The 14,474-nt window shown below is 46.5% G+C and overlaps 1 protein-coding gene across 3 annotated transcripts in view; it reads right to left on the bottom strand.

The window, feature by feature from the left end:
- DAAM2 (dishevelled associated activator of morphogenesis 2) overlaps positions 1 to 10,681 on the bottom strand; it is a 114,656-nt gene extending 103,975 nt beyond the window's left edge. For 2 of the 3 annotated variants that reach the window (XM_019029453.3, XM_055392079.2), the window contains exon 1: positions 10,446 to 10,681. The gene's annotated coding sequence lies outside the window, so the exon portion shown is untranslated. Of the gene's footprint in view, positions 1 to 9,764; positions 9,926 to 10,445 lie in introns of those variants that run through there. The other variant, XM_019029454.3, reaches the window with a different exon arrangement.
- Positions 10,682 to 14,474: the final 3,793 nt, after the last annotated feature.

Below are 14,474 nucleotides of genomic sequence, written 5' to 3'. Positions count from 1 at the left end.
AGTCAGGATCATGGAAGGGTAGTAACCAGAGAGGGGCACGAGGGGGCTTCTTGGGCAGGGCTGGGGTGGTGGATGTTCAGTTTATGGAAATATATTGAGCTACATCCTCAAAAATTGTGTATTTTTTCTGATTTATGTTGGGCTTCAATAAAAAGTTAAGACAAAATAAAAATTTGTAATGGAAAGTATATTTCTTTCTTTGGTAGAGAGTTGAGTGGACTAGGTAGGCAGTAGATAGCAAAAGGCACTGGGATGTATTATTTAATAAATGTTTCTTGAGACCTCTGTGCCAGACACTATGCAGGATGCTGGGGAAACAGCTAATGAGATGCAGTCTCTGTTCTCTACTATCTTCACCACCACCACCACCACCATCATCATTTTCATCCTCACTAACATTTCTTAGTGCTTACTATGTGCCAGACATGATTTCAAGGACTTTCTTTTTTCTTTTTTTTTAACTAAGTAATGTATTAACTTTACCTCCAAAACAATCTGCTTTGCAGATGAGGAAACTAAGGCACAGAGAGATAAAGTAACTTGTGCAAGGTCACACAGCTAGCAAGAAGTGGAGCCAGAATCAGAATCCAGGCCATCTGAATCCAGGGCCTGTGCTCTGAAAAACAGCTTTATGCTGCCTCTAACAGTTGGGAAACCTGGTCTGTTTATCAGCTGTCAGCCTCAGCTTCCATTTAGGCAGCCACAGACATCAATAACTTTACCTCTGTTCAGGGCAGCGAGGATGGTAACTTACTGATTTTGTGTCTTGGAAGGGCCGAGCAGTTCCTAACTCTATCTCTGGGCAGCTGCTAGTGCAATGCTTCCTGGTGGGGAACAGTCTGATTAATACACTGACAGAGATTACAAAAGAAATAGAGAGTTATAATAGCTTGATCCTTCTGCAGCCCAAAGTCCACAGAAACTCTGAATTTGTTTCAAAATAACTTCAGAGCTGCCTCTGGCACTGTGAAAATATTGACATATCTTCCCACTGACCTGGAATCACTTTCTCCCCTCCCTGCCCTGGTCAAGGGAACTTGGAGGCAGGGGGTTTTGGTGTCTGGGAGGAAACAAGGAAGGGAGTGTTGACACTGACCCCCCGGGAATGTGGTCAGACATGAGCTGTGAGTCTGGATCCCGGAGTCTGGCGGATCAAGCATTCATCACACAGGCAAGCTTTGCATTGGCATTCTGGATGGACAATGGGTGTACATAACCTGAAAGGCAGAATGTTCAAAGCACAGCACCAAAGACCGCCTGTGCTTGGGACAAAGGAGCAAGCAACAAACACCCATCGGGAGGAATCAGATTTGGCAGACAGCTATGCAGTCATGACATGAATAAGCACGCAGGCAGGATGGCAGCTCCCAGTGGGCCAGCAGGGTCCCTTGGGACGACCCCCTTCATACTGCAGAAGCACAGGTGAGGTAGAGAGGAATTCCCAAAAGTCAACTTGTCCAGCCCCTTGTCTCCAGGCAGGTCGGCAACAAGGCCATCTCATTATGCTTCCACCCAGATACATCCACACCCCTCAGATTAGCATGGGGTTGGGGAACAAAAGCAAATTTGCCAATAAAAGTCAAGACATTCACTCAGTCTGCCCAGTTTTGCCACAACTCTATTTGTAGAGAAATCAGTTGAGGGTTGCCTAAAAACCACACAAAGCACAGGGGGAAAAATGTACTTTTTCATATCCTGACATAGCTACCAACAATTACCTAGAAAATAATGGACTCCTCTAAAACGATTTCACATAAAATTGCTAAAACTTGTAGCATTTTTCCAGGTACCGTGCCAGGGACTTAACATGCATCTTCCCATTTAATTGTCTCAACAACCCCATGAGGAAGGAAATGTTATTATCTCCATTTGACAGATAAGAAAACTGAAGCCCAGACAAGGTTCATAACTTGTTGGGCAAGTTATTAAATGGCAAAGTAGGTAGGGTTTCTTCTTGGGAGGCAGACTCTGGGATGGAGTACAGCGGGCAGCAGGCTTGTTAGGAAGGGTTCCTCGAGTCAAGTCCTCCAGGCAGGAGGGCAGGTTGGAGGCAACACTGGGCAGAGGGAGAAATGAAGCTGTGATGTAGCCTCAGCTAAGGCCTCCGCCAAACCCACAGGGAGCCCTGAAGCTGGCACGCCCGTTAGAATTGTCCCACATTGTGGCAGAGGGGCCAGGTAGTCACAGCTCCCCACCATCATTGGTTTCAGGGTGACCCAGGAGAGGAGCATGGACAGGAGTGCCTGACACAGCAAGTCTCTTTAGCCGGGGCTGTTCCAAAAAGGCTAACCATGTCCAGCACTCCCTGCAGCTGGGGACTCAGTCCTCAAAGGGGTCAGAGAGCACAGCCCAGTGTCCACTACACAGGGATGTGGACCCAGCCAGGCAAGTTGAGTGCAGGGCCCACATACTTGGCCATTATACTATGCTGCCCGATTTGCTCCATCAAAACTGTTCTCCAATCTCATTGATCATCCTGCTATGTTTCCCGCATATTCAGTAATTAAGGAGCTCCAAGGAGGTAAGCCTAACTCTGATGAGCAGGAAGGGCAGTCATAGGGGCCTGATGCCTGATAGCTACCCCAGGCCCAGGAGACACAAGGAGGCCACACACACCAGGTAGTCACACCCCAGGGTGGTCAGCAGGCTGTGTACATCCATCACGCAGCCTGAGAGCCAAAGCAAAGCTTGCCTGGGTGATGGATGATGCTTGATCTGGCAGCTCAGAGACCCAAACTAGTGATCATCCAGAAAGAAACCACACTTAATAGCTGACTGATGACAAAATGACCACCTCACCAGGAACAATGTGATCCCAAATATGTAAAGCTGTGTAAGTCTAGGCATAAAGACGTCAGAAAAAATAAAAATGAGTTACATCCAGTGTAAGGATGACCTGGACATATGGTCAAGGGAAAGAAAAGTATGCTACAGAGTAACATGTACTATAAGATTCCCTTTCAGTGAAAAATACTCAGGCAAATTACCTCCATCCTGTATACACCAGTAGGTATTTGTATGGACAAATGAAGTTACAGCAGGATATATTACTAGGCTATTAACATTAATTACCAGGGTGTAGAAGGGGGTGAATACATTTCTACTTGTCTTTATATATCTTTGCATGATATTAATTCACTTGCTTAAGCAAGAAAGAATTACCTTCATAATATGGAAAAATCAAATGAAGAATATATTTTTTAAAATGACCTGCCTAGTGTCATGTATAGTGGAGCATATAGATAAATAGTATTTCATTTCCTCTCCTCCTGCCCCTCTTAGGAGGCAGCTCCCAATCATTCATTTGGGGAGGATCAAAAGAAATATTAAACTCAAGGTGAAGAGTTTTCTGTGCCATCCCCTTCACCATCAGAATAGAACTTCATTTTTACATTATTCCACACACAATATATATCTGCCACCAAAATAAGTCTGCCACTAAAGTCTATAAAAATTATGCAACACATTCTGTAGTCAAACAGCAAAACTGTGCATTATTTGTTTGCTATTATTTGTGGCCATATTTCTATTACGGTGCTAACGAAAGAGCCAAATCCCAATTCTCTTGGCACATACCAAACCAACTCCCAATTATCTTGGCACATATCCATGAAAAGCCTAAAGAAGACAAAACCCGACTTTTCACCACATCTGCTGACAAGAAATCAAAGAGTTGGTTTTAAGTTTCTTCCATCTTTCCCTGTCTCTGGCTACCCCCTAGAAGTGTTGTGGAGGGTAGGAGCCACCAAAGAGTGGGGAGATGAGGACACAAAGTATCCACATAGTCGATAAACTGGGTAGCTCCTGCCCCTCTGGTTATGGAGACTAGCTCTTGCAAGCCCATCACACCTGGGCAAGTCCTACTCATTCCTCAAACTCAGACATGATTGCCTTGGATTAAGGGCCTAGTTGACATGGTTTGGCTTCCAGGCGTCGATTCTACAATGCAATTTGACTTTTATGAGCTGTAAACATGTAGAAAGCATGAAGGAGACTTGGTCCTTCCTCGACGGTAATGCAATGTTTTCAATGTGATGATAGAGTTGTGTGCCAGGTTTAAGGGAATAAGGAGGAAAAGGGGGTTGGAATGAGCCTTGTAGAGGGAATTTGAGAAAAAAAGGGACACCTGAGCAGGACTTGGAGGATGAGTAGATCAGGAAGACCAGGATTGAGGCAAGGACTTTCAGGTAGAAAGAACTATGTATACAGGTGCACTGTTCTTGAGACTAGATTTGGTGCAATAAAACTTAAGTTAACCCTTGAGGACTGATGGGGATTGCTGGCCGACACAGCAATTGGTCATACAAAAGCACCTCACTCACACCTCCTGGGGCCTGATCTGTGTTGTCTTAAAAGGACACCATTTATCTCAGAAACCTCACATTAGTCTTTCTTCACACAAGCTTACTGACTGCCTATTTTTTCCTACTTCATCCCTTGATCTACCTTGTGATACTGGATTTAGATTTTGACTTTTGTCTAGTTAGTTCTCTATGTGGCTGATTGCTAGTAACTACAGCAACCACCATAGCTATAGCTAATGTTACTCTCCGCCAGGGGCTGACAACCCTCACAGTCATCCTATGAGGGAGGTATTTTATTATCATCCCCACTTTTCAGATGCGAAAACTGAGAATCAGGTGAAATAATTTGCAAGCTCTTTTAATAGGTAAGTGTTCCAGGAATCATACATAGCTTTATCTGATTCTAGAACCCATATTCTTAACAACCATGCAGTAATGACCTTCCCTAAGCTACTATACTTGCTCTGTTCATGTCTGGGATCCAGAGCAGGAGCCAGCAAACCTTTTCTGTGAAATGCTAGATGGTAAATGTTTTCAGCTTTGTAGGCCATGCAGTCTCTGTCACATCTACTCAACTCTGCCATTGCAGCACGAAAGCAGCCATAGGCAAAGCACAAATGAACAGACATGGCTGTGTTCCAATAAAACTTTATCTATAAAACAAGATGACAAGCTGGGTTTCACTGTTGAAATTGACAACTTCTAATCTATGGTATCTTGTTCATTTGTTCATCTACCCAACGTTTATTGAGCACTTACCTTGTAGCTGGCACTCTCCTAGGCTCCAGGGATTCACGGAGAACTATACGAAGTCTGCACCCTCATAGGGCTTAAATCCTAGCAAAGTCTTGGCTGTTTCTTTTTCCCATGCCTGGTATCCTGGGTCCTAACTTTGGTGCTTTTCACTCCTCTTAGACCAGTGATTCTCAGCTTAGACTTCAGATCACCTGGGAAGCTTACAGAACTGTGGACGCCTAGGTTCCATTCCCAAGGAGTCTAATTAAATTGATCTGGGGTGGGCCCAAGCATTGATACTTTTACAAGCTCCCCCAAGTGGTTCTAATGTGCAGCCAGGGTTGAGACCCACTGCTTGGGGAACAGTTTGTTTTCTGTTTATTCTACTTACTTAAGGTGTGAAATATGGTAAGTTTTTTAAGTCCTCAGAATTTGGGCTGTGAAATGTGGTTAATATCAATCTCATAAGATTGTCAGCGATGTTTAAATGAGACAATGTACCTTTCAAATGATACAATGTTACATAAATTTAAAATACTGCTGTCATTGTGACATCATTATTAGATTTTAATGTTAGGTACTGCCTCAATGATTTCTGTCCTCAGTTTGACCTTGATTCTCAGGACAGTGTTTGAGCTTTTTAAACAAGCTCTATGGAGAGCTCACTAAATAGCCCAAATTCATGGGTGAGTGAGCTAGTGGCCTTTCCTTTATTCCAATAGAGGGTCACATGGGGCTGCCATTTGCTTGGCATGGGGAGCACTGTTCTGTGCCCCACTTTTGTATAAAGGGTCTCCATCTCCAGGCTGAGATATCTGACCTCCAAGCACAGTTGTTAATCCTTGAATAAGTGGCTTATTTACTTTGACCTGTGGACAAATGTCTAAACCCATGTACTTTCATGGACTTAGAACTGGAGAGGGGAATGGCATTAACATTTTACTGAGCAGTTTGCTAGCTTCTTCCCATATATCATTCCATTTCATTTTCAGAACAACCCTGGGGAATGAGAATAGTTATTGTTCTCATTTAACAGATAAAGAAGACTCAGAGAGGTTAGCAAGCTTGTGACCTGGTGGTGCCAGAACTCAAATCTCTGTCTGCTTGATTCTAAAGCTCTTCCTTGGAACCATAGGATGTACCACAAATAATTCAGCTCCTCTTTGGCCAGGATTGAAAGAGACATCAAACTGCCTAAAGTTCATTTTTTTACAGGTTCTTTTTTTTTTTTTTTTTTTTTTTTTTTGGAGGGGGAACCCAGAAAGAAACCCATAACACCTATTAATAACCATAGTCTGATAAGTCTTGGCCAGTGCTAGCATAACGCTGCACAGGTTCCAAAAACAGGCACTTACTTCCTCCCCCCACAGCATCTTGACTGTGCAGTTTTAGAACCTCATAATGAAACAAAAAACAAACCAAAAAATGTGGAGAGAGTTGGAGAAATAGATGCTGCCAAGAGTGAGGAATTCACTGACCCCCGCTCTGGGCCATCTCAAGAGAAGTTGGCCACTGGTTGAGCCTCTTAAAAGCTTAAAAGTCATCCCAGGCCATGGTTAAAGAGAGAGCTTGAACAAAACAAAAACAAATGGGATCTTCAAAATCTTAAATGTCAACTTGAAGGATAACTTACAAGCTGTGAGATGGGCCAAGAGGACCTGCAGCTGCTCTCTAACATCAGATGTTCCTTTGTTCCTTTGGAGTAGTCACTCCCTTGGATAATGTATCAATCAGGGTTCAGGGGGCAGCCTCCCACCCCATACCCACTGGAGATGTTTGCAATGACTAAAGCTTTCAATCTTTACAACCCATCAGATTCCCCTATTACTCTGACCTGAGCACCCTTGACAAGGAGTGGCTGCCTACCCGCTCTCTGACTCAGGCTTGTCCTTCAAGATCCAATTGGTCCTTGACCCTCCTGCCCTACCCCCACCTCCCTACCTTTCCCCTCCCCACCATACTTATACAACCTGCTCTTCTGTCCTTCTCCCTCCCTAAAGAGCACAAACACAAGAGTGATTTCTAGGCCAGACATCCAGGATCCCTGGTTTCTTCTCCCACACCTCAGGATAATGGACCAGGGATGCTCATGGAATATCTTCACTAGTCACCTTTTCTAGAGGAAGGAAGTAAGGGTGATCAGAGCCCTAGAAACTCCACCCACTACCCTTCAATCATGGAAAATATGTAGCTAGATTTGGGGAGAGGTTCTTTCCAAGCAATACTGGCTCGTGATGGCTGAAAAACTGAAAAATAAAAATACAGCACTCCCTTTATGAAGGGTCTTATAACATTCTGAGCTCTGTTCTTAGTTCTTGTGCATAAATGTTTTCATAATAACCTGGGGAGGGAAATACTATCCTTATTTTACAGATGAGGAAGCTGAAGCTCAGAAGGAATAAGTCATGTAGCCCAGGTTACTAATTCGTATTTAGGTCACAGTTCTCTCTCTCCAGGCAGCTGATCAGAAATCTGCACTCTTTCCATTGTTGTCGGGCTGCCTCTGAAGTCCAGGGCTGAATGACACAGGATCCTTGACAGAGTCTCTGGCTGTTGAGATCTAGAGGGTCATCCGCTATCAAAGCCAAGGATATCCTGCAACTTGTTCTTTCTGCCAGCTGTGTTTGCCCTCTGGACCTTCAAGGATGTCTTGGAATGCATCCCATCTACTTAATCTAATCTCAAAGATGACCAAAGAGCTGGCCAGAAGATTGAACTGATAGAATGAGCCATGAGAAGGCTTCAATGTCAGCCTAGGCATCCATGGCCTGGGAATTCATCCTGGCCATAGTGAAATGTCTCCTAGTACAAGCCCAGAAGCATCAGGACTCCACTGATCCCACATGCAGCACTCCCAGAAACCCCACATGTAGAAAGAGTTGAAAGCCCAGTTCTTGCCCCTCACCTGTCCCTGAGGAGTTGTATGCTGGGATAAGAGTATTTCTGGGAATCCTGCTCCAAGGGGTCCCTTCTGTCCCTGGGTAGTCTTCTATGTTTAAATAATGGAAATGAATGAGAACATTTAAACTTGTTACTTCCATTGGCTCTACTAAAATCAAATAAGAAAGCCTCATCTTTCATTATCTCTATGCCTTCTCTACTGCCTGTACTTACCCTTTATCTTCATTCTTTACACCTGGATCCAAGGCTCTTTAGTAATGGGGAGTTTAATCTGTTTTGCATCAAAAACTTTGGAGACAGTCGGGAAAGAAGACTGGGGAGAGAACATGTTCTCACAGCAAGCAGTAGTATTTCAACTTCCTCCACGCTCACCAAAAACAAAATCATTTACAGGCCTTCCTATTGGTCCTGCCTGCACAGCCTCCGCCTTCTTGAGCCCCTGACTCTCTAAGTTCTAATGCCCAGGAGAATGTTCTCTCCTCTTTTTGTCCTGATGGGGGCACGAGTATTCCCTCAGCATCCGAGGCGCTGGAGGAAAAGCTCTGAAAACTCAGCTGGGAGTTAGGAGCCAGAGTTTGCCACTACCAGGGAGCAAGACAATAATAGCACAGTTGTTTGCATAAAGGAAGAAATGGGGGTTAGATGAAGTTCCAAGCACAGATGAAGAAATAGACCATTTATCCTCCCATGCCTAAGGCCATGGCCATCACCACACAGTCATGTATGTGTAAATACACATAAGCATGTGCATCTCATGGGGACCAGTCACTCCTGTTTACATGCACCCTTGTTTACATTGCCTATGGGATGATTTCGTCCTCCTTCATTACACTTCAGTTGACAACGTACTCCTGAAGTTAAATGAGTCTGTTTCTGACATTGCTGCCTGCTCCATCTTTTATGGAGCTTCCCTGGGGTTCAATTTATATAATTTCTAAAATCCTTCCTGAATCTTAACTTCCTGTGGGTCTGTTTTTACATCCAGATTTCCTCCCTGTCCCTTCATTTTCTCATTTTTCTAGGACAGAGGGAGAGTCCAGTAATCTTCCTCCCACCCAGACATTGTAGGTTGGCTCTATTGCAAAATACAAAACCAGAGACCTGGCTAGCTCAAAGCTGAAAATTCAGTCTGTCTGTGGTCACTCGTTTGTGGAACCCAGCTATTGACAGGCAGTGCCTGGCACTGTGCTACTCAGGGATGATGGATCGATACAGCCTCACTGCTGCTTTTTTCCCCTACTCTCCGTGGAGCACACTTTCCGCCCTAGGCCCTAGGGAAAATCCATTCCCCGCTTCAGCTGGCTTTGCAAAGAAACTCAGGAAACTAACACCAAACTCAGAAGGGGGAAAACACAAGACTTTGAACTTTTTAAAGATGGGAAGCTGCTTTCATTCCCACGTGGGCATCAAGGAAAACCTATGGGGACTCTTTTCCGGAGAGGTGTGATTTTCCTCTAACCCTCCGAGAAAGGTTCCAAATCCACTCCAAAACTGTGGAGAAGTGGCCGAGGCAGAGAGAGAAGAGTTAAATCAAGCCCAGACCTCAGCAATCTGTGTTCAATTTTGATAAAAATCTCTCTCCCTCTCCCCCACCGCCCCCCTTCCTCCACCCCACAGCTCAGACACGTCTCTTTATGTTAGGAGCTTGCATCTTGTTTGGGGCACCACACGCGGTACTCCCGGAGAACCTGGCACGTACCTCACCGTGGCCATGTGGCAGAACCATCCACCCCACTCCCAAGCTACGGCTGGACACAGAGCCACAGCGTCCTGGCCATCACCACCACCTCCCCCTCTTCCTTCTCATCCTCTTCACAAAATTACCTGCCGCCAGACCAAGTCCCTCATTCCCCGGTTAAGTCAGAGTCCCGAAGCCTGGTAAAGTCAGGGCATGAGGTTGGTTTGCGACCGCAGGTGCTGAGAGCCCCAGAGTCCGGGGACCCCTTTCCTGAGATGCTCCTTCCCCCGCCCAGGGTCCCACTGCCACTGAGAACAAGAACCTCACGGCTGCCCTGCCCACTGGCCAGAGGCCAGGCCTGCAAGTGGGAGCTGGGGGCTTGTGAAGACTTCAGCCCAGCCAAGTGAAGGTTCAAGCCGAACCCGGAAAAGCCACCACCAAAAAGTTGTCAGTTTTGCGGGGGTATCTTCTGTGTTTGTCCACTTGTGACAACCAGGAGTCAGGTTTCAAAGCCGCAAAAAAACATTTTAAAAAAGTTTTCCAAAGACATTTCCTATGTCCAGATGTGCCAGTACAGACACACGCAATCACACTCATACACACACACAACTCACACACACACAGGCCCTGGGAGCCCACTCCGGGGTCGGCGGCTCCTGCAAACACTTTGGAGAAACAAAACCGCCAGCCTGCGGAGCCGCTGCCTCCCCAAGCCCCGCGGGGCATGCTAAAGAAAGCAGAGGGGAGAGAAGTGTGGGAGCCCAGCGGAGAGGGCTCCCCGCGGCCCCGGCCCCAAGACGGGGAGCGCCAGGGCCGGCCGCACTTACTCCGAGGACCCCAGGGCGCCCGCGCTCCCGCAGCCCGAGGTCCGGCGCCGCCGCCCGCGCTCCGCTCGCTGCTGCGTGCTCCGCGCTATCCCCGGGAAGCCGCGGCTGCCGCCCCTCCAGGCCCGGCCTCGCGCCCGTCCGCCCGCCCCGCTCTGACGTCAGGCGTCTTGGAGCGGGATATTTATGGCAAGGTTACTCTGAATTTTCCCTAGGTAGAGTTCTGATTGCAGTTTCTTGGGATTTGTAATTTTCACACTTTCAGACCGAACGGAGGCGGGGGAGAGCGCCGCCGGCAGGGCGAGGCGTACAATGAGGGTAGCTGTTCCCCACTTTGGCAGGGAGCGTTCTCAGGGCCCCTTCTGTTTTGGAAACATGGAAGGGTCAAGGAGGCAAAAGTGGCCACCTGGGCAGCGGGTTTCTCCCCGGCTCCTCCTCTGGGCTACGGGCAAATGGCCTGGTCTGAGGCCAGCTCGGAGGTGGAGGTCCCGGTGCCAAGGAATCCCCTGTCCCTCCCCAAAGTGTCCCTGCACTGGACAGTGTGTCCCAAGGGGTGCTGGGCAAGACAGGAGCGAAATCAGGCACAACAGAACAGCTAATTAGGAGTCCTGGTCCACGCCCTAACAACTTTTCCGTTTCTTTTTTGGGAGTGTATATATATATTTTTTAAGCTTATTTTTATTAAATTATGTTCCACACTCCCTGCCTCTGTATAGCTTTTCCAATTCAGTGCCAGTCAATTCATCTTACTTCATTGCTTATATGCATAGTTTGAGCAGTTTACAATAGCTCTTATTCATACTTTTAAAATTTCCTTTTAGTTTTTTTTTTCTTTTTTTTAATGTGATTGTGGTCTGTCTCCTTGACTGAACTAGAGATTGCTTTGGTCAAGAGCAATTGTCCTCTCTGGGATTGGCAACACCCTCACGGGGAGTATTTGATCTTCTCTGTTTCCTATTTTCCCCAGCTCCCTCTGCAAGCAAATGGTGCCCCCACTGGGTGATGACCTGTATACAGTTTTCTGGGTGTTCAGTGGTTGTTCTGTGTTAGTGGTTGTCTGTTTCTCCACCTAGCCAAAGGGGTTTAGGGAAATGGCTTGGTTTAAGGGCCACCCTTCCAGAGAAAAAAAGAGAATGTAATGCATGATCTTCCAGAGGGGAAAAAAAAGAGAGAGAATGTAATGTGTTATCCTTCATGGTTCCCAAGGATTGGAGAATGAAATGAACTTGATACATGTGAGATGCAAAATACTTATATGGTTAGACAACATAAGTGTTTAGGTATTCATCTCACCATGAATGGGAGGGGGCACGGATAACTGCAAATCATCATTAAAACACAACTATAGTGAACTTTCCATTAGCCCAAACTGGTAGAGGCGGGGTTGTGTTTTAACCACAGTTACAGTGCAGCAGGGACTCAAGGACTTGGAATGTGTTTACCTCTTTGGCAGCAGCTGGTTAGAGCTGATTGCCAGAAGGAGCTGTCTTAGGGCTGGGCCTCTCGGTAGAGGCCACGCTGTTTTGACCCAAGCCACCGAGGGCCCTGCAGCAGGGAGCTGCTGTTTGGTCACTGTGGGATTGCTCTCCCTGGCATCATACCCCACTTTTACCTCCTTCCATTCCCTCTCTCATATCAAGGCTCCACTGGCAAGGTGTGCTCTGTTCTTCAGCAGATCCTGCAAATAGGTTTCCAGAAGCCATTGACAAACCCATTCTCCCTTGCCTTTCTCAACTAAAGAAGTCAGAAATCTACAATATTCGCCATCCCAGACTCCCTGGTAGCTCACAATTGCTATGAGACCCAGTTCTGACCAGTGAGATTGTAATACAGAAGACAGAGGATGCCTTCCACAAACTCTCTTTAAGAGAAGATCAGATTTGGCCAGGCGCGGTGGCTCACGCCTGTATTCCCAACACTTTGGGAGGCCGAGGTGGGCGGATCACGAGGTCAGGAGATCGAGACCATCCTGGCTAACACGGTTAAACCCCGTCTCTACTAAAAAACACAAAAAAATTAGCCAGGCGTGGTGGCGGGCGCCTGTAGTCCCAGCTACTTCGGAGGCTGAGGCAGGAGAATGGCGTGAACCTGGGAGGCGGAGCTTGAAGTGAGCCGAGATTGCGCCACTGCACTCCAGCCTGGGCGGCAGAGCGAGACTCCGTCTCAAAAATAATAATAATAATAAAAGAGAAGGTCAGATTCATATAACATTCCCGTTGACATTCCCTAATCCTCCTTCCCCATTTCTTCTCTCCTGGAACATTTATATGATGCCTGGAGATACAGTATCCATCTTGCTACCTTGAGAACAAAAGCTACTCTCTTAAGCGCGGTGGAGCAGGAAGCTAAAAGGAGCCAAGGCCCTAGATACCATCCGTAAGTGGCTATACCTTCCTCTGACTTTTTGTTAGGTGAGAAAAATAAACCCCTATGTGTTTAAGTTATATAATTGAGTTTTCTATTCTTTATAGCCAAATATAACCTTACCTACTATACTTTTATCAATCCACCTAAATATAATACTGGATGATTACTGAGCATTGGCTTACAGATATGATACTAATTTTTGCATGATGCCTTGCACTTTAACGTAATTCTTTTTTAAATTTTCTTTTTTTGTTTTTGTTTTTCAAGACAGAGCCTCACTCTGTCACCAGGCTGCAGTGCAGTGGTGCCATCTCGGCTCACTGCAACCTCCACCTCCTGGGTTCAAGTGATTCTTCTGCCTCAGCCTCCCGAGTAGCTGGGACTACAGGCGCATGTCAACACGCCCAGCCAATATTTGTATTTTTAGTGGAGACGGGGTTTCACCATGTTGGCCAGGATGATCTTGATCTCTTGACCGGGTGATCTGCCTGCCTCGGCCTCCAGAGTGCTGGGATTACAGGCATGAGCAGTATCTATGAGAACCTGTCTATGAAATTGATACTGGGTAACTTCATTTCAGGCAAAGTGAGAGAAAGGATAAAATTAAAGATGAGATTGGATAAAAGAGGGAGTCAGAGAATTAAAGATAGGGCCAGACAGAGGTTGCAGTGAGCCATGGTCAGGCCACTGCACTCCAGCCAGGGTGACAGAGTGAGACCCTGTCTCAAAAACAAACCAGGCTGGGCATGATGGCTCACTCCTGTAATCCCAGCACTTCGGGAGGCTGAGGTGGGCACATCACTTGAGGTCAGGAGTTCGAGACCAGCCTAGCTGACATGGTGAAACCCCATCTCTACTAAAAAATAATAATAATAATACAAAAATTAGCCAGGCATGGTAGCACACACCTATAATCGCAGCTACTGGGGAGGCTGAGGCAGGAGAATCACTTGAGCCCAGGAAGCAAAGGTTGCAGTGAGCCGAGATCACACCCCTGCACTCCAGCCTGGGTGACAGAGAGAGACTCCATCTCAAATAAATAAATAAATAAATAAAAACACAAAAAAAGATAGGGCCAGAGACTCAGAGGTGGCAGGTTGGGGACATCATGAGGACAGAAACAGGGGAAGTGAGGCTGAGGAGCAAGCATTCTAGGTCTGGGAGAGGGGAGTCTCTCCATCCTTGCCCAAGTGTTTTGGAGGCAGGGTCTCTCTCTGTCACCTAGGCTGGAGTGCAGTGGCACGATGATAGCTCACTACAGCTTCGAACTCCTGGGCTCAAGGGATTTTCCCACCTCAGCCTTCCCAGTAGCTGGGACTACAGGTGCATGCCACTAGGCCCTGCTAATCTTTTTTTTTTTTTTTTTTTTTTTTGTAGCGATGTGGTCTTCCTCTGTTTCCCAAGCTAATCTCAAATTCCTGGTCTCAAGCAATTCTCTCAACTCGAGAGGCCGAAGCGCTGGGATTACAGGTGTGAGCCATTGTACCTGGCCCCCAAGCATTCTTAATTGGGTTCTATTGGGATGAGGAGCAAGTGAAATTCATAAAATACGTAGCTCTCAGTGCTGAGGAGCTGTTTTTGAGGTTGGCAAGCCCTGAAGAGTCCATGAAGTAGTAGGGCCCGCTCGAAGATCATCTGATTCACTCCCTACCCCCAGCCCTATCA

Source organism: Gorilla gorilla, chromosome 5 (genome assembly GCF_029281585.2).
Source record: "Gorilla gorilla gorilla isolate KB3781 chromosome 5, NHGRI_mGorGor1-v2.1_pri, whole genome shotgun sequence".
In the NCBI taxonomy this organism is placed as follows: Eukaryota; Metazoa; Chordata; class Mammalia; order Primates; family Hominidae; genus Gorilla; species Gorilla gorilla.
This window is presented reverse-complemented; position numbering and strand designations above follow the sequence as displayed.